The following is a 23,554-nucleotide window of genomic DNA, read 5'->3' on the forward strand; positions in this document are numbered from 1 at the left end:
AGACAGATGAATCTGCTTTAAAGCAATCTTTAGTTTTAACTTCCTGTGTGTCATCAGGTTTATGTTTCTCATGTTGTGTGTTTTTTGAGCTCTCTACAGTCTTCCAGATTGGCCACTTCTGATCATCCCCAGCTTCAAATAAACTCTTAATCACTCTCTCACATCTCATCTCTACCTAAAAGCTGATGGATGGTGAGTGTACCGTGTGAATTTGCTGCTGAATTCCAAGTGGATGGTGCACATTGGTGGTGGTTAAGGGGTTTCCTTATTGTCCCAAGGAATGTAAAGTGCCTTATGGATTTAGGAAAGTGCTCTAGAAGTGTAACCATCATGTATTCACGTAAACATTCCATTTAAATTCTGCGGTGAGTCTGTTTTTCCACTTCTCCATTGTTAATTTAAAAGAATAAAAATATAGTAGAACTGTAAAGAATGCCATAGGGCTGTGTTCAAGTCAAATCCAAGTAGAAACATTACTGAATCCAGGAACCTATGTCAATAAGAAGTCAATATGGGTCGGAGACCAGACTGTAGTACTCTGACACACAGTCACTGCCAAGAACTGCAGTGTCTTAGGGTTAACATATTCAAATAGTTTTACTCAATTTCCTTTACAATTTGGTCTCTGCCTGACCGAATCTCTTTGATTTAATTTTGAATTTGCACTTAGGCAATTTCTGTCAATATTATTCATATTGAATTTCCAACGCTGACGCAATAGAGATTGATCTAATTGATGAAAGTGTCCTCTCGCCGTCTCCGCGGGCCGTCCTTCGCTGTCCAGACTTAGAGGAAGAATAGGGGACGCCGGTGTCTTGATTTAGGCGCAATGGCAGAGGGGGGACCTGACAGAGGCTGGCAGCTCAGAGAAGGCAAAGGAGGAGGAGGCCATCCATCACCAGCCTCAGAGCCCAGCCAGGGAGTCGCTCCCCCAGTCAGTCCTACGCGTGATGGATGAGCATATCACATGGCTTTCGTATTATTTCAAAAGAGGCCAAAGGAAAGCAGTGAGTGAGTTCACACACTGGTTGGTCAGTCGAGCTGGTGGAGCTGTGTCTTCTCTCAGAACCTAATCCATTTCAAGAAGTGCTTATAGTGGCAGGGTTGCATTTGCCAGGCAAGGGCAGATAGTTAGTTTCAGTAGATGTTCTCCGGAGACATGACCAACCACACGGCAGAGTTATAGCACTCTTAGCGGTTCAGGGGTCAAAACACTAGGACTCCAGATGGGAAAGAGAATACACCAAGGTGTCAGTTTATTAGAGAGATCTACCATGGGGGTTCCTCAGTGGTGAAACAGTCCAAGCATTGGACCTGTCTTTGGAAGAGTGGTTCAATCCCCAGCGATGCGTCAGGAATCCAAGCTCAAGAGTCCCAGAGAGCATAATTGGCCTCGCTCTCTCTGGGTGGGCAGGATGGCCTTCCATCTCAGTTCCATCCCTCGGGACAGTACTCGCCAGTGCAAGGGTCTTTTAGTTGATATAAAAGAGCAGGGAAGTTAGTGATCTCCTCCAAGAGTGTTGAGCTTTAGTTATGTTATCAGAGGAAGAGTGTCCTAGCCTTCGCTCTCCCAAATTAGAGGAGACTCTGATAGCAAGTGGGCAGAATTGACAATGGATACAAGTCACAAGTAAATGTTAAGTAAATAAGAATTTTGGCATTTTGATGAAATAAATGCGGAAAGGTCATAACCATAACATCACACACTTTAATTGTAAATTTGTAAAGTGTAGATATTAGTTTAATGGGGAGATAGAGTGGTTACCAAACAGCTCCAGAGTCCTATGGTTGTGGGTTCAATTCCTGTGTCTTCTCTGGTTTCCTCACACAATCCAAAAATCCATGTTGGTAAGTGGATTGCCCACAGGTGTCAGTGTGTGAATGACTGGGTTAATGTGTGTGATGCCCTGTGTTGGACTGGCGCCTTGTCCAGGGTGGGGTCCTGGATGGCTCTAGGTCCAACATGACCCTGATCTGGATGAAGCTGCTACAGAATTTGAATGAATGAATGTTTCACTTATGAACCGAATGCAAATGTAAAAGGAAGAGGGCTTTAAAAGGTTACCACCAAAAATAAAAGTTTTTTTTTTAACAAGAAACATAATTTTAAAAGCATTTCAGAGATTTGAATCTCTGGAAAAGAACTGGAAGCACCCAAGTGTCGCACCTGCAGCCGATGAAATATTCCAGTATTAAAGGAGCAGGCTTGTTCTTGGACGGCGCACATAATTCTCCACATAAGCTGCAAAGTCTTGGACGAGAGGCTGAAAGCGGTGGTTGTCTTGGAGAGATATGGGCTGTGGAGCTGATTTGTAGTCTAGACTCAGCTCTGGTCTCCTCACGTGTGCGGGAGCGAGGGGGGATGTGGAGGGAGTGTGGGGGTTGGAGGATGTGGGACAGAGCACAATGCAATGCAGCACAATGTCATTTATCGGTGAGGAGGCAGCAATGGATGCTCCTTAGTGGTACATTCCTGGGCGAGCCAGAAGGCAGGAGCATGCCTCACCTCGTACAGCGAATCAGACTCTGGGAATACAGCGCTCTCTTTCTTTTTACCTATCCTTCTCTTCTCCTTTAAGCCCAGACTGGGAATACGTGAGGACGAGAGTGTGGCTCAGTGACAGGCGCTCTTGTTGTCTCCAGTTGTAAAGGCGAGTCACAAGAGGACTGCTCTTTTTTTGGGGGGAAGCATTGTTTGATTCTCTCTGCCATCTGCTATGCCTCCATTGCCTGGGGATACAGCTGATAAAAGGCAGACCGCTGCGGATGAAAGTTTCATGGGCTACTGTACCTGGATTGTTTTGAGAGAGACAGAGCGGGAGTGGGAGAGTGAGAGAGGGAGGGAGAAGGAGTGATACAGAAAGAAGTGTCCGGAGAATGATCCATGCCCTGAAGTAAGAATTTCAATGATTTATTGCACTCTATTTTAGTGGGTTGAAGGAGGCCTGCTGAGCAATTTTTTCGTTGTTGTTCTTGTATTATTATCTCTCCCCTTCAATGTAGGCAAGACTTTTCCAAGAGAAGTCACATTTATATTTCCAAAAGCATTGCATTTTTTCTTACTATGCTTCCGTCAAATGGCATCTCAGCTGCCAAGTGATGGAAGAACACCCATGAGGATTTACATCAAATTCATTTGCATGTAAATGATAATTAGTGCATGGGACTTTGGGAAGAGATTTGTATCTTCTCTTGTTCTTGTTTACTATCTTTAATCTTGGTTGCGTTGGTATAAAGGGATACAGACATTATCAGATCATCATTCGGATGCTTGAAATAATGGCTAATTGTGATTTAATGAAATAGTTCGTCTGGTTGAAATAATGAGGTCTGTCTAAGCCCCCCCAAAAATCCAATCTTCAGGGGCATTCACCTTCATCAGAATGACTCAATAGGGAATGAATGTCATAATCAAGCTAATCAACTCATCTACTTCACAATTCGGAGATGGTTAGTAATTAGAGTGGGCCACTAACAGGACCACCACTTGAAAATCTAACATCGGGGAGAGCAAAAATCAGAGAGCACAGATCTGAGAGAGATCTGCAGTGGGGCTTAATAAGAAAAATGTTGGCTTATGGAGAACAGATGGTGCACATTGGAGCTTAAGGATGTGCTTTCATTTACATATGTTCCCTTTGCTTTTATGAGCAGGACCTATAGACGGTGTGGTTAGTGCTAGGACCCCCACGGGGCCACCATAGAGCAGATAGGATTTGGGTGATGAATGATTATCTAGTGTGTGTTGTGCTGGTAGAAGTGGATCAGAGACAGCAGTGCTGCTGGAGTTTAAAACCACTCACTGTCACTGATGGAATGAGAATAGTCCACCAACCAAAATTATCCAGCTAACTCCTGAATTAATTCAATTCCTGAGAGTGAATGGGCACAATTGAACAAACTCCAGTAGCACTGCTGTGTCTGATCCACTTGTCCTGCAGCAATACATCACTGTTGAGTCAGCATCTCTGCAGCGATAAGAATGACCCACCCAAATCATCCCTGCTCTGTGGTGGTCCTAAGCATTGGGGAACAGGTGAAAAACCTGGATGGACATGCCCCCACTTGTCACTGAGCGAGACCTACATCTTATAATTATCTTAATAGGTACTCGACATAGCCCCACCTTCCCCAATCATCGTGACATGGCTCTCCAACACAGTTGTAACCAAACCTGTTTTCCCTCTGTGATCTCTCCCTCTTCTAAACTAATAACAGCAAAAAATAACCAAGCAAGCAAAACAGCCAGCAGTCCATCTCTGCCAGTCTGTCGTTATTTATCTGTTTGTTTGTCTGTTCGTTAAACCAGACATTAATATTCAATGTTTCTGCAATCCCTGAAACATCCAACAGCAAAGTGAATAAGAGTGATGTATTCTAAAGCAACATAAAATCTGGAGAACAGTTTTCAAGGGTTTTCAACCAATTGTACACAGTGGGCTTTGAAAAGCACAACAATGGCAGCGGTAATGTTAAGTAATGTTTACTCATTGTGTATTCATGCGTTGTTTTCATTGTTGTCTGGGACTGAACACAACTCTCTGCATCAGTTCACACAGATCAGTAGGGTTTCTTCATTCCTGTTAGCACCATCTAGCTCCTGCTGGATTCTTTCATCAGCCACTGAGCCAATGAACATTTGAACCTCTTCAAAAGACGTTGTCGTCACTTTACGAGCTGCAGTTGTGAGTTGAAAAATAACAAATGGGATCTCTGCTGTAGCTTGGAGATTACACAGATGGCGAGTTTGTGCTGGTCGTCTGCATTGCGTCGCATAGGGTGACCACTTTCTCTGGCCAGTCAGTGCTCTACAAGGTATACACATCATGGTTTAGTCCCTACTCTGCTAGCTTGGAACTACGAGTGAGCAGGTAGTTAAAAATTACCCAGTCCCAGGTACCAGATTTGCCTAATAGAAACAGAAAAGAATAACTTGGAAGCCAGAAGTCACCACAGTGGTAGACTGAGGCACATTGGGATAACACTCCTTCTCTTTTCGAGGAATTGCCCAGGAATATTTTTGACCTTAGAGAGTCATTAAAGATTGAAGAGTCCATTGAAAGGTTCTCTTAATGTACTTATGCATTCTTCAATATGATATAATGACTCAGTGTGCTCAGAGTCAATGGATCCTTTGGGTATTTTTATTTTTAGGAGTGTATGTTTAGGTTTAGCCACAGTTTAGTTCCAAAAAAACAAAGCTAATTCCATCATCTTCAACAGGTTCTTCTTGATTTCATTACACCTCTAGCCCTGTCTTGCCCACACTTCGGCTAATAGTGTGAACTGATATGCTAATGTGTATGTTGTGCCTCACACCTTTGAGCGAGTCTAGCATACAGAATAGCGTTCATTTTCACCTTCCATTGTTGTAATCTCACTCTGACCAAGGATGCTTAATATTTTCTTTCAAAGGGATGTTCAGGCTCGGTGCAAAGAAAGCCAATGTGGGAAGATAGTATAGACAAAGTAAATTCCATCTGTTTCTCCGGGTTCCTCTTGATTTCATTTGGCCTCTATCCCCCTCGTCCCCACGCTACATGGGAAAGGTCAGGGGGCTGGGCGGCTGTAATGAAAGCTGACAGATAAGACAAGGCAAAGAGAGATCTCAAGGGGCAGCCGAGGGACCGCGCCTCAGGAAGTGTCAAGCGTGATTGAGACCTGCCCAGATGCTGTCGGCCGTGCCACAAAACCAACAGAGAGGCCACAGTTTACCCTTCAGTTGTCTCTTCCTCATCACACACTTCTTCTTTCTTCAGAGGCCTCTAAATCCTTTAGAAGAAATTCATATCCTGCCACAATGCCATTGTGCACTCTGAGCAATCCAGCAGGGCCTTTGTCCTGCTATAGACCTCCAAAGTCACACTCTGCACAAAATAAACTCCAGACATTTACATTTATGGCTGTTGGCAGACCTGTCAAGACTTACTTCCGATAAAGAAGCAGGGTGCTAGACTTAATCTTATGGGTAGGTTCCTGCCTGAGAACTGTGGGGGAGAAGTAGAAACAAGCTAGAATGGTACAGTCCAGGGAGGTACCATGATACAAATTCAGTAACTACTGTCTGTAAATATGGAACCTCTGCTCATTAGGCACTCATTCGTTTTGCAGGCATGCTAACGTTATTTCAGCTAACCCTATCTTTCTACTTTCTAGCAAGTGTTTACAGTACACAGTGAAACGAAATTGCGTTCCTCCAGGACCAAGGTGCTACATAAGACAATACAACATAACAATAACAATAACCTTAAAGGCTAAGCACCACTTAATGGACCTCCATGAATATTTTACATTATTTTAGCTACTGACATATATAAGTATGAACTAAAATGAAAACAGCAGCTTAATTTGCTTTAAAACTGACAGTTTTATTAAAACCAGAGCTCACTACGGAAATTCTTGAACGCAACCGTGACGTCACTGGTGGACAACAGCTGCGGTAAAACACCGTTATGACGGACTGTTATGACAGTATCTAGCTAAATAACCAACATTATTCATGACAATAGCCTAGCAATAAGCTAAACTCAAATGTAGAGGTACCGTTATTCTTGTAAATGTGATCGAAGTCGAACTCGAATTCATCCGACACTATAAACCTCCGTAATGCAGCTACGTAGCCGAGTATAATCTGAGCCACCGAGTTTAGCAAGTCAAGCTAACGTTAACTAACACCAACTAAAACAGGCGAAGTGAGTGTCCTTACCCTGTTTACCTCCATGTTACAGAGGCTCTTCAACACCTTTCGTTGGTGTCCTTACATGCCCATATTGTTGGAAAAGCGCCAGTGAAATGAGCTACAGATAACGGAGTGAGCGTATGGTCCTTTCCAAAGTGCCTGTTTGATCTTTGATCTTTGGGCCATTTGTGCACAGATGTCCCACTGTACATTGAATGATTGCAGCCAAAAACAACACACCTTTTCGTCATTTTGCATTAAATTAAGTGCAGCTTCTAGAGTTGTTGTCCACCATCTACGTCAAAGGCAAGACGCCTATTAGGGTTTCCCAACACCGTTGGGGGGGGGTGACCAACGGTCTTTTAAACCTTATTCCTTCAATTAGTAAGAAATAACATGTTTTCTGACTATCAATAAACACAAGTTAGGAACTCAAATTCCACTGTATTTATTTGTTTGACACTTTCATAGAGCTGCTGCTTAGCCTTTAACTAGTGGCAAGTTCATTTTTTTCTCCAATTCTCCAAATCTTAATTTAAAATCATTAGAAGGTCTCCTACAAACTGTGAAGGGAATTCTATCCAACTTCATAGCATCTCCAAACTGCGGCATTGATTATGCTGCGCATGTAGCACATATGCAAAAGTTTAAAGACATCAATTCAGCAAATTGAACTCCATGCACAGACCCTCTGGGGCCTGCAGTCTGTTTCATCCACTATACCGTGAGGATATGTTTGGAGGAAGCTGCTCTGTATTTAATATTCCATACTGGTTTTGCTTTGAACGTTCTTTTGGTTTTTAATCAGGCTGCTAAATATTTGCAATGTTACGATAGAGCCGCAGCGCACCAGGTTTTTGGCAGCTTTTTTTTTCCCTCTAGCATTGAAGTTTATCCTGAACTTCTTCAGGATGATATGTTCTCCCTTAAAATGAATTATAGATGAGTTGTTTAGCTCTTTTGATTTACTTCATCCCTCTGTTCTAATCTGTTGGATGTGGGCACTGGTTTAATGTGTTTCACGGTCTTCGCCTGCTTAACCTCCTGTGTAAGAGAAATGTAATATCATTGTGGTCCTCCACAAGTCTTTAATCTGTCTTCTAGACAAGTCAGCGAAACCTCTGAGGCCAAGAGTAACTTCCAGCTGAATGATTTCTAGTAGTGTTTACTACCGGTGCCAAGAAATAGCCACACAGTTCATGTTGGACCCAGTTTAATAAACCACTCTGAAGAACAATTAACTAAAGATGCAGAGATTCATGAAGTGTTCGTGAAACTTACGTAAGCAGCTGATGTAGACCTTTAAATGCTAGTTCCAGTATGTGCAATTTTTTATAAGGGTTGTTTTTGCTCTGGACCCCTCTGATGTCCACTTGTCTTACCGTTTCTTTAAGGTGACAGTGACTTTTTTTTCTGACATTAGGTTGTCATTCATCTTCGGAAATGATACGACACACACTTTAACTCAGTGTCTCACTGTGACAGAATGCTGATACTACAACATGGCTTCCCAGACTGACTTGAGCATTTTCTCTGGCCCTGAGGTACACCGAGTTTCAGTTTACCTTTTATACGGATAAAGTTGTGTCACATCTTCTCCAGTGTGTCACAGTGTTCAACACAAAGCCAGTTGGTCATCTGTTATAATATGCTGCATCATTCAGACACCTGCCTTACAATAAAGTGTTAACCATGCACCAGATTGACGTTTCAGAGTAGAGGAATCTTTCTCTATTTGGCACTGGTCATGCCCTTAGTACTCAGTGCATGGAGGGCAGAGTAATCCCCAAAACAATTGGCTGGATCAGTGACTGGCTTTAATGCAGGAGTGAAAGGCCACATAATGAGAAAATGATCTTAAACAGAAAAAGCATGAAGCAGGGGAGGAAAGAGAGGCTTCCTCTTCACTGAAAATCCTTCCGGTTCTTGCAAAGGGATGTAATTAATTCTAAGCGGTTCCACTTCAGCAGAAAATAAGTTCAGACAGGGACTGCGTTTAACTCAATCTGCCTCTAGTTTTTAAAAGTTTACGAAGGAGGCGTGGCTCATTCCTTAAATGTTATACGGAACTAGACGACAAGACTCTGTAGACCTTTCATTAATTCAGCTCCTTCGAGGTGCTTCGGTTGTGTTCACCTGTATAATCGCCAAAGATAAGTATGGCTAATGAAATGGGACACTGGAAAAGTCACGTATGAACATAAAAATATCCTTGTTCACCCCAGCATCAGGGTTTTATGGAACAATGGAGCTCAATCCTCAAGCTTTCTACTCCAGAACTAATCATCCAAGATCAGAACATGATTTCACTAAGGTTCCCATGGCTTACTGTTAGCAAATCCTCACAGGTATGTTGCAAAATCTAATCTAAACCATTCTCAGAAGAGTAGAAGCTACTTCAGCAGGTTCCACAAACTTTGCTGCACTGAATGACTGGATAACTGTAGTGTTACAGCTGTCAATGTTTAGTCTCAGTGTTAAAACTCTGCTGAAACACGATGAAACATAATGGCAGCCAAGGCCCATCGGCCTTTCCAGAAGTCTGAGCATATGAAAGATATTTTTGACAAATCACAGCGTGTGCGCAGACGGCCGTACAACATAAACAAGGCGTGTCAGCTAGCTTACACCAGCCAACCAATGTATTTTGTGAGTAGCACATTAGGTTGAATGCGCACTGGTTCATTCAGCAAAAACTAGGCCATGCTGTTGAACAGCTGCAGTGGAAATATTTCCTGCAAAAAAAAAAAGAAAAGCTGACCATGTCTTTTCCACCGTTTCCTGAAGGAACTTTCTCCAGCAGGTTGAATTTGGATATGCAAGCGGTGAGAATGCAAAAGTAAATATAAGTTGCATAATTGGACATTCCCCTGCTGATGTAAACGAAGGGCTGAAGGAGCCAGGTGGCCTGGCTCATCAGAAACCACAGAGGATGATCGTTCAATAACAATCTACTCAGGGGATTCTGGTGCTTCTAAATATAGCCTAGTGGTAAAAGACTTGATCCTCACAGTTCAGGGTGTGCTGGAAGGCATTGTGCTCTCTGTGGGATCACCAGGCATTGAGGAGTTCAGTGGAAGCTACTCAGCCTTTGCTCTCTGCGTGGGCTTCATCATATGGATTTTTCTTCTTCTTGGGATTGGATGAACACTGAAGTATATGAGACCAAAAAAAACAAGAGCAGTGGGACAGCATTAATTATTGAATGTCAGTCTAAGTAGCTGTGGAGAAACAATCCGCTCAGCCTTATTGAAGTTCCCAGGAATTTCCTCCAAGGCCAGATGCTAGCTGCCGGCTCAGACCGGTGGACAAGGTGAAATGTGTTGTGACCGGTGGAGGTGGGCTGCGTATGGAGCGTTGTAACACCACATTCTCACCAGTCACATTCAGAAAGGCCTGTTCCTCTGAGACCTGAGAGCTTCTGGAGATCAAGACTAGATTCACACATCACCACCACATCACAATCAACTCAGTCAGGCCCTCCAGAGACTCAGGGCTTTACGTATTGTCCATCCATCCATCAGGTGAGTCAGCCAGTCGCCAAGCCATTCATCCTGAAGGTCCAGTATTTTATTCGCTGCTCTCACTGCTGCTTTACTTTTGAAGCATAATTAATTTGAATCTTCATTCGTAGAAATATAAAATTCTTGCCAAAATATATCCCCAATGTTATAAGATAAAAGTGTTATCAGTTTCATAACCATTACCCCTACCGATAATTACCTTCCTGCTTCAGAGCTTTTGTGCCTTCCTTCTGAATGGTCTGGTCCCCCTCCTGCTTGTGGTTGTAAGCCTATGATTTCTTTATTCTAGCTTTGCTGAGTTAGACGTAGATCTGGATCCAGTACACTTTCACTGTCCAACACATTCCAACCAATTGTGCAATAGACCTGTCATCACTGTGTCATGTAACACACGTCACAAAGCTGGCAACTTCACCAAAATACCTGGGACAAGCCAGCAAGCGCTGACAAGTGTGGCAGTTAAGTGGGTTTGGCAGCAGTGGCCTGCAATTGGACTTCCCCTTGTTGTTGTATAATGTGGAGGTGTACACCTTCTTTTTATGTAGCTGAGCGATGGCGACGGCAGCTGAAAACAGCTCTCAGTTTTCCTTAAAATACAGAGTGTCCGATTTTCAAAGACGTCTAGACGTCTTGGAAAGTTCGGTCCTAGAAGTTGCATTTTCTGGTTTTTGACAATCCAAGAAATCCCATAATGCATTCAGGGATGTTGAGGGTTGGGTTTCTGTGACGGCCAGTTCATTGTCGTGAGATCTTTGGCTGATTCTTTGTTTGATTCATTCATTCATTATCTGTAAGCGCTTATCCAGTTCAGGGTCGCGGTGGGTCCAGAGCCTACCTGGAATCATTGGGCGCGAGGTGGAAATACACCCTGGAGGGGGCGCCAGTCCTTCACAGGGCAACACACACACACACATTCACTCACACCTACAGACACTTTCGAGTCGCCAATCCACCTACCAACGTGTGTTTTTGGACTGTGGGAGGAAACCAGAGCTGCTTGATTTACAATTTTTTTTGTCTATTTCCTTTTTTCTCAGCAGTGGTTTCTTAACAATCTTGCATGAATGTATATTTATATGATTTATTATACTTCTCATTGGAAATGTAGTTTCTTATGCAGCCTGGGCCCACCCTGAATCAAACTGATATCAATATAATTGAATTTAACCTGATGCCTGATTTATTATGATTTTTTTGGGTGATTTCTGCTGCCCAGCTCCACCTAGCAACAGTACGTTTTGAGATCCATGTTGCAATCTGTTCAGCCGAGGAGAGAAAATTGCACTAATCTGAGTCAATGTGGGCTGCTTTACTCTGGGCTCACCATCAAAAACCTGAGAAAAGTCTGAGCAAATGATGTCAAGGGGAAATGAGGGGAAAAAACCTTTACAACTAGGCGTCTGATTCGAGACCAAAGGGAGTTGAAACCTACAGTCGGTTAATGTGGTCAAAGAGAAAAGCGTATAATGGAAGGCACCATGAGTCAGAGAGTATGTCCTCACCTGCTGTCCAGATACATCCGACTACGCGGCGGTCTCCGGCAGACAATGACAGAAAGGAGTTATGAGAGGTGAGTCTGAGGCACTGTTTGTACTTTTAAAGTGTTGGAGAGATGATTTGTAGTGACATAACAGGGTTATTCTGTTGTTCTGTAAACACTTCAGGTATGAGAGTGGCATCAGCACAGGGACGACTAAAGGAGACGCGGCCAGAGAAATCAACTCACGAGAAACACATTCATTATCTATGAATCGGCCTGTGATTGGAGTTGAATATAGGTAGATCCCCTCTGGATGTACTGCAGCCTGTGGCCAGTATATGATGCTTTTTCCTCTTGAAAGGGAAGGGGAGTGCTGACGAAAAGGATGAACAGGAGTCTTTGTAATGAAAGGGAGCAAAGAGCTGCTCTGTGAAGAAAGCACATCAGTGTGTGTCTTGTGTATCTCACCATTTCTGTGTTTTCTTCTGTTCTGTAGTGACTGGACAGGGGCTAGTTTTCTTGAGGTTGTAGCTAGAAATACTAATCACACAACACTGACACACACACACACACACACACACACAAAATAAATACACTTTAAAAAACGAAGACTACAAGAAGAAGAATACAATTTGCAGGTAGGTGTCGCAGTCACACAGCTCCAGGGACCTGGAGGTTGTGGGTTCGATTTCCGCTCCAGGTGACTGTCTGTGAGGAGTGTGGTGTGTTCTCTCTGTGTCTGTGTGGGTTTCCTCCGGGTGACTGTCTGTGAGGAGTGTGGTGTGTTCTCCCTGTGTCTGCATGGGTTTCCTCCGGGTGACTGTCTGTGAGGAGTGTGGTGTGTTCTCCCTGTGTCTGCGTGGGTTTCCTCCGGGTGACTGTCTGTGAGGGGTGTGGTGTGTTCTCCCTGTGTCTGCGTGGGTTTCCTCCGGGTGACTGTCTGTGAGGAGTGTGGTGTGTTCTTCCTGTGTCTGCGTGGGTTTCCTCCGGGTGACTGTCTGTAGGTGGGAATGTGTGACTGTGTGTGTTGCCCTGTGAAGGACTGGCGCCCCCTCCAGGGTGTATTCCTGCCTTGCGCCCAATGATTGAAGGGAAACTCTGGCCTATGTAAAGATAATCAGTTTGGGCCCCACCACCCAATGTTCTTTTTTAGGGACGCTGTCAGTCACAGGCCATTAGAATTGTCTCAACTTTGCCCTTCATTTGGCGTCCCTCAGTGGACTGAACAAATAAATTTGTTATTAACTGCATTGTGTCTTTTGGGTGTGATGTGTGAGAAAATATCTCTTTAGATTATTTATTCTGTTGTATGTATATTTCTCTGCTTTTCATGAAACTGAAAAGCATGAAAAGAGAAGTGGACGTTGCATAGGTGGGTAACAACGTAGTCTCAGCCACAGGTGCTCCACTACACTACACACAGTGTCTGATACTTTCAGTGAGTTTAGCTGGCCTCACTGTCAGGATTCTGCCAGCTGCATTCTGATTGGTTGCCTGTACCTTTGTGTATATGCTCTACCGTTTATGGTTTTGTACAGGCTCCAGAATCATCTACACTGCCTTTAACTGACATTCAAATTAAATAAATGAACGGTCTGTATCTCTCCCCCCGCCCCCCCCCCACCCCCAATCTTTCCTCTCTCTTTCTTCAAACATTAGTCAAACCCGTCCACAGTAATAAGTAATGTTGTGCAGTAATAAAGTCTGCAGTGTTTTTGTGCTGAAAGAGAAATGAAATGTTGAATCTCGTGGTGATTCAGGCATTCACTTGCAGAATACTGAGTGAGTTGAGCCATGCCAGTAGGTGGCAATCCTACATCATTGTGCCCACTTTAGTCAGACATGGGCACACACACACACACACACACTCACACACACAAACACACACACACCACCTGACATTATTATTAAATGTTGTCTTTTATGTATATTGTGGCATTCACAATAGTTCCCATCCATCATTAGAGAGAAGCAAAGGGGGTGGTGCCATTGCAAATGACTCCATAAAAGCCTTGCGTTCACCCCAATTAGTGAGACATTATTCTTGTTACTTGTCATTGCTGGAGTATTGTTGAATTGTCGGTAGTTTGTTTGTGTTTTGTGGAATCCACTTCCCTTGTACATCTCACCCTGCGGTGTCCCTCTCTGCTGTGTCTTTGTAAAGGCTGTATGTGCAGTTTGCTGTTATTTCAGTTACTCTGCAAGTTTATACATAACACATGAAGGCAAAAGCTTGCCATCCTCCCCCTGGTAAAATAAAAAGACGTGTTGATTTGACGAGGACACACCTCTGGACTTGGACACACAGTAAAAGAGGAAATACAAAAGCTGTGGAACATCTTATGCTTAATATAGTTTAGTGTTAACCACATTCTCATGTCCGTTCGCCCAGGGGGTGTCCAAACTTTTGCAAACGACTGTAAATCGCTGGCAGTTTAACGCATGCGCAGTGGCCGAGAGAAGCTACTGAAAGCCAGGAGCTTGAGCAACTGCAGCAGATGTGAAGGAGGCTGAAGGAAAGCGGTGTTTCTCTGAGGACGGAGGCGATTCATACGCGTTTTAAAGATCGTTTTCAGGCCATTTTCTTTTATATTTCTATGGTTTACACAGAGCACTGCATAAGGCAGAGAGGGAGAGAGAGAGAGGGAGAGGGAGAGAGAGAGCGCTGCAGTTTGAATCAAAAACCACTGACTGACAGGAAATGATTGAGTGACTCTCAAGAGTTGGACGTCGTGGGCTTCATACGGACGGAAACGGCGCGGAAACGTGCGTAATTCCGTGCGTAAACCGGAGCGTCTTCTGTTGTAGCTTAATGAACGAGTCTGAGCCTGATTCCAGTCTGTTTAAATGGAGGAGGAGAGACACTGCAGTTCAGGCATGAGCTGAAGTGTGTGCCTCAGTCTGTGAGTGTGTGTGTGGAAGCAGCGCTGTGTAAACTCAGCACACACACACACCACACACACACACGCGTTTGGGTTTGATCTGAGGATAGCGCTGAGCTCTAATTCACTGGGACCTTTCTAATAACTGCTGGATTTCTCCTTCTTCCCGTTGGAATACAGCAGCAGGGAGGCTGTTTAACCCCCGTGGGGTTTTTTTTCCCCTCTCTTTGCTCTCTTTCTTTTCTTTTCTCCATCCATCTCTCCCTCTGTTTTCTCCCTTTCCTCCCTCTCTCTCTGGCTGTGGATTGGAGGCTGCGTTGCGTTTTCAGGACCCCGCACACATTCTGCTGAAATTCTGCGCTTGGATGTTTTTGGGAAGAGTGAGATAAAAACGCAGAGTGCGCGTGTGCCCGCTCTCGGGATCGTGCGTGGATTTTACATGAACTTGAGGCTGCAGTGGACCCTACATATTCCACAGCCATCGCTCTCCGCTCGCTTCAGAGGAAAGAAACAGAATGTGTAAGTAGCTGATCAGGATCAGGATCAGATCTTCCCCCACTTCATTACGACTTTCATGCAACAGTGTCCATGCAGCATCCATCCATCCATCTATCCGTCTGTCTATCTATCTATCTATCTATCTATCTATCTATCTATCTATCTATCTATCTATCTATCTATCTATCTATTTTGTATTTATTTTACTTAGATTTATATAATCTATATTTTATTTATCTATTCATTTTCCTATCTATCTATCTATCTATCTATCTATCTATCTATCTATCTATCAAGTGTGTGTGTGTGGAGCTGAGGTTTGGTTGCTGTTGCTCTGGTTGAATTGAGAGCCCCCCTCCCCCTCTGCTGCTCCACTTAACGTTACTTTTTGCTAGAATATGGCGTTGGGTCATTCATATTCTGTTCACATGTGGAGGCTTTCGCAAAGACGAGAGAGAGCGAGAGAGAGAGAGAGAGAGCGAGAGAGAGAGAGAGAGAGCCTATCGTCTCCGGCGTCTCCTCTCCACTGCCTCTAATAAAGCAGAGGATGTGAGAGGTGTCCAGAGAGCAGCTGGCATTGAGTTTGTTTCTCGCTGAAAGAACTGCACTGTGGGTCGCATCCCCGGACATGTTATCCCACCTCTTACACAGGGTTTTGGACTGTAACTCTGAGAAGCATAGCACAGGGTGGCAGCTCATACAGGGCCAAGCAGTGTGTCTTTAATATTTCACCTCCCAGAGCCCAAGGGAAAAGGTTATGGCTCAAACGTTGCTCTTTAACAGCTCAGGAGACAAAATCCTCTTACGATCCCTGAGGAGAAATGGCACCAGAGCAATAGGACACACGAGACACAGGAGAGAGTAAGGAGAAACAAGGGTTGAGTCCATAATGTGAAACTTGACCGAGATCTCAATTAAAACTCAGACTGCAATTGAGCCGTCTTAAGAAAAGTGTCCTTTCATTTCCTTTCCCTTCCAGCTGAGTACTGTGTTGTCTGGGAGATTTTTTCTTTCCTGTATCCATATATGGGTGGTCCTTGAGTCAGGCCATAGCATCCGCTGCTTGGACACTGTGGCTGCGCTCAAGGATCTCCCATAGGAAAGTAAAAAAAAAAAGCATCTTCTTCAAATCTCTGTTTTTTTCATCTGATCTCACAGTAGGAGAAACTACTGAGACCTGAAGGAGGTCTCTTTTCTGTTTTTTCTTTTCCCTTGGGAGGTCATTGAGCCTGGCCATAGTGTCAGCCACCTGGACACTATGCCCATTCTTGTCGACCCCCTGAAGAAAAGGCTAAATAAATAATAAATAAATAAATAAAATATGAGTTTCATGTTCGTCTTTCCATCTAAGAACCTATAGAGACAATAAGGCGATCTCTTTTGGATTCTTCTTCCTTATGGAATGTCCTTACATCCAGGTTGTGGTGTGAGTTCTAGCTGATATTTGCATTCCCCACACACACACACACACTGGTTCTACATTGGCAGTTAAGGAACATTACGTAATTTCAGTGGATGATTCATGGTGGTGGGCTGATGCTTCCCTAATTCTGTTTGGGCATGAACGCTTTGACATGTCTAATATTTTTTTTTTCTTGAAAAAGGTCCCGAAAAGCTGCACGTTAGACCACAGTAGCAGCTCAGGTGTTTTTCTAGGGACATGTTTAAGCCAATGCCTGGACTACAATGCACTCCCTCTGCAGGGATTCTGCTTTGAAAGTCCATCTGAGCCATGAACCTGGGCTAGAAAGCAGGTCTGGAACACACGGCTGTAGCGTCTCTCTTCAAACGAAGAGAATCAGCTGAGATAATTGCTTTAATTGGTTCTGTTCTATCTGTTCCAGCTCCTGAAGTGTTGCAGTAAATATAGATGTCATCGCCCCTGGTCTTGCAGAGGGATCTCTTACTAGCATGATCTGGAAGTGACAGAGCATTCGCAAACACTTCAACCAGCTAACACAAATGTTTACAGCTCATTCCAAGTGGCATTTTGTTTTATTCACTGGAGCTGGAAAATTGCGTATGTTTTTATTCACGTCATGGCTTTGGCCAGGTCTGGGGTCCAAGCAAAGAGATGCAGTTTATGGATAGATCCAAAACCCAAGGCTTCCTCTCAAACATCTGACATTTGAAAGATTAGCTTCATTTTTCCAGATCTCGGACAGAAATATCATCTCCTATTATACATTTTTAAAACTGAACACACTGCCAAACTCTTAATGGTTTTCATAGAAATTGCTTGACAGCTGCTCTATTTAGTTCAATGCATTCCACACCATAATCATCTTATCCAGCTTAAATGAATGGAGCAAATATCCCAGTTCCGATAAGGGAAAGTAAATCTGCAAAAAATTAAAAGCATAATCACATTTCCACAATACTGTTACCAACTCAGATCAGTTGTGTGCTCCTGGTAAGAAGCCGTGGGGATTCACGGTTTAAATTACAGCGGAGTGTAATATCGTAGAACAGATTGAGGTGTGGGGTCCAGATTCTCCCTCTCGGAGGAGTGTATCGCTGTGTACACTGGTCACAAAATGTTTCTGTGTGTGAAAGAACCCAATCCTGAGTTCATATTTGCTGTAAGACTTTCATCAACATGTTCATAGCTACACTGTGCTACTATGCTTGCTCCTCTTGCATACCCTTTGAAAGGAACTGAGCTAACAGGGGGCTTGTGTTCTTTGCTGCAGTCTCTAGTCTTGTGGGAAGAGTACACTGGAGGTTGCAGTGCGGCTTTCATTGCATTCAGCCATGAGAACATTAGTGAGCTGAGGTACTGAGGTTGGATGATTAGTTCTTGATCGCATTCACAGCTCCGCAGTCCAATGGTGGGGACGTTATACCCCTCTAGCCCATGCTTGGCATGGAGCATGGTGACCTTAAGCTTGTTTGACTTCTCCAAATCGCCCCAGTTCATGTCATGTTTTTCTATGGAGAGATGCACAACCGAATGTCTACATTGGGTGCACCTTAAATTAGCGGAATTCTGTGATTATAAGGGGTGCCCACGGATTTGAGGAGATAAAACGTACGTCATAAATGAAGTCTTTAAAGGATTACACCATCGGTAAATTTGCGACTGAGTTCTGGTCATGCGGAATGTGATTGCAATGATCTTCATTAGTCACAGTTTAATTAATGCAATCTCAACCATCCAAATATCATCATCTTGTTTGGATCTGGACAGAATTAAACAGTGCATGCTCATTCTACACTGACAACCTCGTTCAGTTCCATCGCCTCCTTAACCAACATGGAGCTGTCACTATGGACTGTATTGGTAATCATGGGATATAAAGATTACTCCACAATGGAATCAGTGGTTTCTGTAAATATTCATTCATTCATTCATTCATTATCTGTAACCCTTATCCAGTTCAGGGTCGCAGTGGGTCCAGAGCCTACCTGGAATCATTGGGCGCAAGGCGGGAATACACCCTGGAGGGGGCACCAGTCCTTCACAGGGCAACACAGACACAAACAAACACATTCACTCACACATACGGACACTTTTTTGAGTCGCCAATCCACCTACCAACTTGTGTTTTTGTTCTGTAAATATATTATATAAAAAATAATAAACCATGCATATTATTTCAAAGATTTAAGGAAGCCTTTAAGGGTCGATGTCCTACATTTGTGTACTGTATCAAACATGCATCTCTAAGGTCTCATGAACCAAAAGCATTTGGTTGATCATGTGCTTTTAAGAGTGATACAGGTAAATGAGGTCTGTCCTGATTGAATACCCTGCAATGTACTGTTCATGGCTGAAACAATGCAGCGTGAACAGGTGGAGCAAATTGCTGTAGTCTGAATAGACAGATATATGTTTATCTGTTTGTGACGTCATAAAAACTGAATTGCAGCTTATTGGCATAAACACTTTGTGAACTTAAAATTCTGAAACGTTAATTGTCAGTTTACTGAAATCTTTCAAATATTTATAAAGCAATAACATTATTATAGAATTGAATTAGATGAAAAATAATAACATGTGAGGAGTTGGTGTGTTCTCCCCGTGTCTGCATGGGTTTCCTCCGGGTGCTCCGGTTTCCTCCCACAGTCCAAAAACACGTTGGTAGGTGGATTGGCGACTCAAAAATGTCCGTAGGTGTGAGTGTGTGAGTGAATGTGTGTGTTTGTCTGTGTTGCCCTGTGAAGGACTGGCGCCCCCTCCAGGGTGTATTCCCGCCTTGCGTCCAATGATTCCAGGTAGGCTCTGGACCCACCGTGACCCTGAACTGGATAAGCGCTTACAGATAATGAGTGAATGAATGAATGAATAATAACATGTTTATAGTGATATAAATATTAATAAACGAACATCTCTATCTCATTTTAAGACCAGTATTTACCATATGAATATCACTATGCAAATTGACAACTACCCACTGCCAATTCATTGAGAAGGTCAGGTTTATTTGATTGGGTTAGGTTTATTCAAGTTATTGTTATTCCATTCCAAAGCATCTCTATAAATAATACAATGGGCACATTAGGCTGGGTTAATTTACAGCAGGTCTTAAAGATTGCAGAAGCAGCATCACTGCTCTTTTCCAGAGGGTGATGACCTGAATTTAGCCTGCACTTGTGGGCTGCAGATTACAAAGCCTTACAGTCCATTTTTTGATTGATGGTGTATCCTCACAAGCCGCTCAGAGATACAAGGTTCAACGGGAAGTCTATGGACTCTGGGTTTACGGTGAGGATGTACACTAATGTGTTCAATGTGTTGGGTAAAAGAGGTAAAAAGAGAGAGAGGGGAATGCCAGATAGTGATTCTTTTTCCTACAGCGAAGCAAGGGCGTGTCTTGAAATGAGAGCATTTAGCCAATATTGCACCCATTAACCTCGCTAATCCCTGCCATTTAAATGAAAGTGGAGCAGCGAGACACTTGAGCTCAACCTGACGCTTTCCCAAACCTGGTTCTAATGTGGGTCAGGTAGGAGTTCATCTCTCACAGTGGAAAGACATTATAACGTTTAATAAGAGACTCCTGAGCTTGTATGTAACACCTTATTTGGGAATGCAAGAAGAGGTCAACGGCAACAAACCCGTGAATTTAATTTCCTGCTAGAATCTGCCAGCAGAGATGCATTCAGACGCCATGTTCCTCTGCTCAGCGACAGGTTGAGCCCAAAGACTGAGACAGAAAAGCCCAGGCAGCAGTGATCCAACCTTCTGCCGATTGTCCAGCCACGATCCCCTTTCATTTCATTAAAAAAAAAAAAAAAAAAAAAAAAAAGGCATGGTCTTTTATTAATCTTGTACTTTCCATATCCCTCCCTCCACCAGAATATAAAGCAACAACAGCACGCTGCCTGAATCTTAAGCAGCACAAGATGCCCATGTCCCTCGTTTTTTAAAAATGTTAGAGTAGACCATTGCTGTGGAATCACACCGGTGTCCAGGGATTGTCTGACATGGTCATGCTTATGTCAGCCATTGTGAAGGATAATGAAACACTTCATGCTGGACTCTAGTGGTTATTGATCAGCGTGTGTTTGAGACAATGTGAAATCCCAACCACAGTGATTTTTACAGCATTGATGTGCAGCTATATCCCTGCTGAGTCTGTCATGAGCATCTAGGGGTGGGTTATAGAAATGCAGAAATATAAATTCGGTACTTGAAGACATTTTCTCAATACACATTATCATCAGATGTGTTACTGTTTTGAAGCAGTGCAATGCATTTCAGAATAAATGATTGTAAACACAGTACTGGTAAAATAAGAATGCTTTTAAACAGTGTCTAAAATACAGTTATTAAATTGGATGTATTTAAATGGTATATTTCTGTATTATTCTGGATTATTCAGTATGGATAATCTATACAAGGGCGGCACGGTGGTGCAGCAGGTAGGTGTCGCAGTCACACAGCTCCAGGGTCCTGGAGGTTGTGGATTCGATTCCCGCTCCGGGTGACTGTCTGTGAGGAGTTGGTGTGTTCTCTCTGTGTCTGCGTGGGTTTCCTCCGGGTGACTGTCTGTGAGGAGTTGGTGTGTTCTCTCTGTGTCTGCGTGGGTTTTCTCCGGGTGACTGTCTGTGAGGAGTTGGTGTGTTCTCTCTGTGTCTGCGTGGGTTTCCTCCGGATGACTGTCTGTGAGGAGTGTGGTGTGTTCTCTCTGTGTCTGCGTGGGTTTCCTCCGGGTGCTCTGATTTCTTCCCACAGTCCAAAACACACGTTGGTAGGTGGATTGGTGACTCAAAAGAGTCCATAGGTGTGAGTGAATGTGGGTGTGTGTGTGTTGCCCTGTGAAGGACTGGCGCCCCCTCCAGGGTGTATTCCCGCCTTTGCTCCCAATGATTCCAGGTAGGCTCTGCACCCACCGCGACCCAGAACTGGATAAGGTTTACAAATAATGAATGAATGAATGCATGAATGAATAATCTATACAGAATAATTTATATTGTATGTATAGATTATCCATGCCTGTCCTTGAATGTAATTTGGATGTGCTACATGTGCCAACTGACTGCATGGTTTTGTAAATGTCTATAAAAAGTGCAGTAATCAATCAGTGGCAGCAACTAATCATACTAATATAAAGCAGACGGCTAGGCATCTGTATCCTCCTTGTAGCCATACTTAGTTTTAATTTAGAAACAGCGATATAGCCATTATACAATTGATTCCCTTCATATATATATATAGACAGTTACGTATATAGAAAGGGAATTACCAATGCTCAGTAACCTGTTTCAGTATTTCAGCTTTATTGTGCAAGTTCATTCATCCAGCCGTTTTAAAAAAGAGCCTTGAATGACAAAAGCCTTCTTTAAAAATATCTCTCCAGAACCATCTGCACATAAAAGGGTCTGTTTTTAGCCAAAATGTGTCACGCTAATAGCTGATATTTGCAGGGATGTTTTATCAAGGGAACGCAGTAGGATGACACATGAGACGGTGCGTTGGTTTGGGCTTGTCTCTGATGCTCAGCCCACCGTCAACTCTGATATACTGCCCGCCACCATTCAGTCACAATTGCACAGGCCCTCCCCTGTGCATCTGCTTTATTTAAGCGTGCTTTATGTCTGTGTGATGCGCATGCTTAACAAGGCCTCTAGTGGCAAGTTGGTGAAGATGTTAATTCTCAAATTACCAGAAGCTGTTGCTGGAGCGTGTGGCCTCTGTGGCTGTGTTTACACTCTCTCTCTGTTTCTCTCTCTCTCTTTCTTTCTATCTCTCTCGTTAATATGATGGTGCCTAATTTTACTAATGACGCTCGCTAGTAATTAACTAATAAAGCCAAAGGACATGTCCAACTTGTCTGTTTTGCAGATAGCAATTTAGCAATGGCATCGCTCCATATCTTGATGTCCCCTCAAATGCCGGTTTCTCCTTCTTTACATCATATGCTTGTATTCCACTGCATCTCTCCTAGGGTTAATTAGAGGGATTGATGCTGTAAACCCCTCCCAATGCTTATTTCTTAATGAAATTTCATGGCGGCTATCACCTCGTGTAAAAGGTATTAGCAAATGGTGACCTGCGCAGATCGAGCATTGACTTTGAGCTTTGGCAGAATGGGACGGATCCCAAGCTCTAGCAGATGAGCATGAGCCTGTGCAGGCTGCAGGAGTTTAAGTCCCGCAGCAGATGTCTGATGCCATGCGTGGATGCTCTGGAAAACCTTGTCTGAGGGGCATATGGTGCACTGGAGGCGGTCCAAAGCGATTTCACAGACAAGCCCAGGCACGCAGGCTCACGCAGGTGAAAGTTCGTCTGTTTAAAAGGCTGCAGAATCCAGGCAGATGCCCTTCAAGCAAACGTGTCATTTCAGCAACAAATGGACATTGGCTATCCTGCCCCCAGAGGCCTCTCTAACTGTATCTGTGGTTTCGGAAAGCATTGCCCTTGAGATTTAAATCAAAGCCGCGGCCTCTCTCATCTGCTTCTTCTGAGATTCTAGCCTGTCTGCTGATTGTTAATTTAGAAAGCTTCAATCACCGCCACATTCGCTAATGACACAAACAGTGTAAATTGTGATATTCGTCACGATTAGTCAGCGCACAGTGGTTCATGTCTAAGCTAAAAATGGTGGATATAATTTTGCCACAATGATGCCTTGTATTTGTCATCACCAGAGCTGTGTGCACTGAACAAATCTGGGTTGCTCATTATTTTGGTTCCTCTCCCTATCCCTCCAATCCCAGCCCTCCACCCCCTCACCCCACACTTCCTCCAGAAAGTCTTCCCTTCTCTCTCAGCATATTTCTCAGATTGGAGAGAGAAACTGGAGGGCAGGTGGCTTTTTCAAGCTTCTCGGTTATGTTGGCCTGGATTCTTGAACAGAAGTGTGTCAAAGCGAACCATGTTTTTAGAGGCTTTTATACCAGAGGGTGTCTCGGATACATGCTGCTGCAGACAATGATCAGGGTTGAATTTGTTCCACAATAAAGACATAAGCCAGCTGGCATGCTTTCTAGCATCTGAAAAATGCAGGATGTAAACAATGGAAACATCTCTGGTGTGATATAT

The 23,554-nt window shown here is 43.6% G+C and overlaps 1 protein-coding gene across 3 annotated transcripts in view; it reads left to right on the forward strand.

Moving 5' to 3' along the window:
- The first annotated feature begins 2,837 nt into the window (after positions 1-2,837).
- Positions 2,838-23,554, forward strand: part of LOC136678368 (leucine-rich repeat-containing protein 4C-like) — a 50,958-nt gene continuing 30,241 nt past the window's right edge. For 2 of the 3 annotated variants that reach the window (XR_010796477.1, XM_066656409.1), the window contains exon 1: positions 14,681-15,084. The gene's annotated coding sequence lies outside the window, so the exon portion shown is untranslated. Of the gene's footprint in view, positions 2,895-14,680; positions 15,085-23,554 lie in introns of those variants that run through there. The other variant, XM_066656411.1, reaches the window with a different exon arrangement.

This window comes from Hoplias malabaricus, chromosome Y (genome assembly GCF_029633855.1).
Source record: "Hoplias malabaricus isolate fHopMal1 chromosome Y, fHopMal1.hap1, whole genome shotgun sequence".
NCBI lineage: Eukaryota > Metazoa > Chordata > Actinopteri > Characiformes > Erythrinidae > Hoplias > Hoplias malabaricus.